Consider the following 4,265-nt stretch of genomic DNA (forward strand, 5'->3'; position numbering starts at 1 on the left):
AGCTGCAACACTGATCTAGGTCAACTCAGTTTCTTGGGCATCAATATTTACATCCTAAGAAAAAAAGATGAATCTACTAAAATTTTCAAGTTATGATGAAAAATATGGGAACCCAATTTATAAATCATTGTTTCCTAAAATAAGGGCTCTTTTAAGTTTTATAAGACCGATAATAAAATACAAAGATTTCCTTTATGGGGTTAAAGTTTTTCTAGTTGACCCTTCTAACACCCCTTTAAACAATTTAATAATCTTATAAATGTACTAAAGGAGTTGTAAGAAATATACAATTAATATTTATTAATATTTTAGTTTTCTTGTAATAAGAGTGTTTTCTTCTAAACAGAAAAAAAAACAATATTTGGACTTGGAAATGTCTTCAATTATACTTAAAAAATAAAAAAGATAAATGATCAACTTATTAATCACCTTTTCCTCACTGTTTTGCTTTTATGGAAAACCAAGTATGTACCTCAATCTTTCTAACCTGGTAGAACCCAATTGGCCCTCATTCTTGGTAGTAGGCATGTACTATAAATCTAGATCTAGCTACCATTTTGTAACCAATGGCCATGTCTGAAAATTTCTTATTGAAAAAAACAAAGTTCATGCTTGAAAAAGGGTGCCATGCCTTATTCGATGTTCTTGGATGTTGGAATACAAGAAATTACTAAATCTACAAGAAGCAAGATATAACCCCATGCTTTTGTGATTTATCCATATTAATAATATCAATTCAATTAGAAAAGTCCCAAGAATTTTGATATTCCAAATTCAAGCTCATATAATGATTGACTATGATAATAGCTATTGATATAATGTTTTTTGTTTATACATGATTTTAGAAAGAAAAAAAAAAGACAACAAAGCCCACAACTTATATAGGGGCTCTCCTCTGCTGATGAAAGTTGGGAAGTGAGGGGCACTAAACTAAGTTGCCAACTTCACAAATCAGTAAAGCGTCATGGAATAGCAAGATATTACCATTAGTCTTTTTGCACTAATAGACCTCTTGGTTAATAGAAAACATTATTCACATTCATGAGGATCAATTTTCATTATTCGATTACGCATCATCTTCTTCTAGTTCATCTTCATCTTCAATGGAAATGTCTTCGTTGTAATCATCTAATAAACCAACAGGAAAAATAATGTCACCTTAAGAAATTTTAATGGATTTAGCTCAATCAAACTATACGAGGCAAAGTTATAGTATTACGTATGATATGCACAGATGCTCAAAACTGTAGGTGCACTCTATGTTCTACCTTGATTGAAAGCAAATGATATATCCCATTAAACTATATGAGAGAGCACCAACACCATATTAAACACAAGAAGCAAAAGGTATTCCTAGAATCATGTATACTCTAGGTTTGACTGCATCACAATGAAGATTAACAAAAAGCCGCCAAGTACCTTAGAAAGAGACAATGTATCAAAATTGAGTGGGACAAGGTAAATAAAAAACTCTTTACCCTTTTGAGGCAACGAAGCAGGAGTATCTCTAGAGTCTGATAAATTATCAAGAACATAAGGAAGATCTAGCAATTCCAAGAAAGATACGATCTGAAGATTACGGGGAGAATCTACACAAGGTAAGAAAAATTTATTTATCAAAAAGGAAATCGAGCAAAAGCAAATTGCAAAAGTCACGACTATTCTAGTTGCAAATATAAACTAAAAAAGAATGCATTCTCTAACCAACAATTAATTGAGCTAAAATAAGATAAAAATGAAGGATAGTGATTTGGAAAGATTATGACAGTAATATTGAGATGCCTAATCATGATAGTGATAAGTGGCATAAATATGCAAACATATATGGTGAGTTTCTTAAATCCAAAAGTTAGAACCATTAATGGAGATAATTTTAGCAACTCAAAGAAGGAAAAGCATCAAAATATCACCATATTATTTACTAGAAAAAGTAGCGTTTGAAACTAAATGAGAGGGGTTTTGAGGTGAAGTTGTACGAGAAAATTCACATGGTTTAGCTCCTCTGTCTTCCATCTTGCTCTTAACCCATTGACGACAATCTTGCATGTTGATCTATGTTCTCTTACATATTAGAATAGCAGTTGTCGACTCACTAATTCTTGTAGAGTAATAGTACTTGCAAAAATAGAAAATTGTACATTTTCAAATAATCCAACCCACCCAAGAGAGAAAGAGAGAGCGAGATGCATGGCAAGGTCAAAACAAAAATGTCATATATACACACACCCAAAATCTCCACGTCGGAAGGTCAAAGGGAAGACACAGTTGAATTTTTGTGTTATTGCCAGCCATTCATCATCGTATTGAACCTTATAAGGTCCTGGATCAGATTCAATATCAACAATCTAAAAGATCAGAGAAAGCCAAAATTCATTTATTAGCTTTCAGCAAAGACCAAAAGAAATAAGCTAAATGAAATGGTCAAAACTTATGATAGGTACCTACAAGAACTTGCGCCCTGGAAGTCATTTATCGAGTGCAAGAAATTTTGTCACCCGACCACCCTCTTCATGTTCAACAAGAGCGGTGAATTTGCAGTGTAAGTGAGTTGCAAACTAATATTGTGGTTTGAGTTTTTCCAATAGTTGAGCAGTAGGCTTACTTCCAAGAGTTCCTTGCTAGATCTAGGAAATATGTTTCAACAAATAAGCAACCAGGAATGGTCAACAAGAAAACTGAATAGGTTTGATATGAAGATTGTCATTCTTTCACATATATTCATTTCCACCAAATCAATTATAATTACCTCAATTTTGAAATGTTTTTTTGTAAAGAACAAGTTGTTGCTAGTTCCTATAATTAGTGATGCCGAGTGGCCAATTGTGTGAAAGGAAAATATGAATCGGTTCCTCTAGGTGCATAAGCTTGTGAACATCATACCCCTGGACATGATACACATACCTACTGGTATTGTAATTATAAGGTGGCCTTTCATGGTGTCCTGCTCAAGGGAAAGCTAATTCATTTCAGTTTCAAAGCATCAACTCTCCACCCTAAATAAGAATCAATATAACATAATCGACACTTACTTGCAGTAAATAAACGACCACCATTAAAAGAACTCCAGAATAAACACAAAATAGACAAGTAAAAGAGCTTCAAACCTAACCTACACTCTAATTACGCGCATTGTAAATTTTAGAAAGTCCACCGATACGGATATTGCCAAACCTCACAACCCAGCAAACCTTAAGAAGTATATATTAGGTGCTGCCCATCCCTCATAATACCTAAAGTCCACATGTTTCAATTGTTGAATGTAAAATTCAAGGCCTTTTCATAAAAGAATCAAAATCCCCAAGCTAGAACATATGAAGAAAAGGGGGTAACTTACAATTCCCATAAATAATTAAAAGCTTCATGATTTCCACTGATAAAAAATAGTGGGAACCAGGGCAACATCCTGGCCCGAATAGTATTTCCAAAATGACTTTATATCCCTATATTTTAGGGGCACATTAAGGCTATCCATATCTTTTTCATTTCGGATTGCCTATGTTGCAAAAGAAAAAAAACTAAGTTCATATAAAAAATAGGTATTTGGAAAGTGACAAAATTTCATATAAAAATAACAAATTAAAGGGAGAAAGTGATAGTGTAAAATAAAGAACCTAGAAATCACCACAACAAAGGAGGAAGTCGATTTTGATGTTACGAGTGTTTTCGATGTATTTAATGGTGTCGCAGACCTTGTCTAGATCTCCATGTTGATATGGGCTATCCTTCTAACGGTCTAATAACGGGTTTTACTTTTGTAATTCTATGAGTTTTATTCACTATAAGTGAAACGGTGATTTTTGCGGATAGGGGTTAATAAAAATGGTGTGTTTAGCAGCACTTAAACAGGGTATTTTGGATAGATAGTAAATGATGTGTTTTAGTGATGACAAGGTGGCAAGTTTGTTACCGTTTCTTACTTTTATTTGGCCAATCTATAAGAGGAAAAGCAGTTATAGAAATAGTGTGAATAGTTTCTTCTTCCTCCATTCTTTCTATTTCTCTTTATGCTGTTTTTCTCTTGTTCATTTTCTTTTTCGATCCTTAATCCTGATCAAGGTATCAAAGCTACACATTCCTCATGGACAACGATGGTGTTACAATACGGCTACAAAAGGAGATGGGTCTACTGCAGCACGAGCTCTCCCAGCTGGATAGTAAACTCAAAGCTAAACTAGAACTGAAGTTAGATTCTCGTTTTAAGGAGTTTCGTGAGGATGTCAAGAGAGAAATCTGAGGTGAGATTTGCTATGAGATGCATTCCGTTT

The 4,265-nt window shown here is 33.7% G+C and overlaps 1 pseudogene; it reads right to left on the bottom strand.

Annotated features, from left to right (window-relative positions):
- Positions 1-931: 931 nt before the first annotated feature.
- LOC107900072 (lariat debranching enzyme-like) lies at positions 932-3,987 on the bottom strand (annotated as a pseudogene).
- Between the last annotated feature and the right edge of the window lie 278 nt (positions 3,988-4,265).

Source organism: Gossypium hirsutum, chromosome D06, assembly GCF_007990345.1.
Source record: "Gossypium hirsutum isolate 1008001.06 chromosome D06, Gossypium_hirsutum_v2.1, whole genome shotgun sequence".
In the NCBI taxonomy this organism is placed as follows: Eukaryota; Viridiplantae; Streptophyta; class Magnoliopsida; order Malvales; family Malvaceae; genus Gossypium; species Gossypium hirsutum.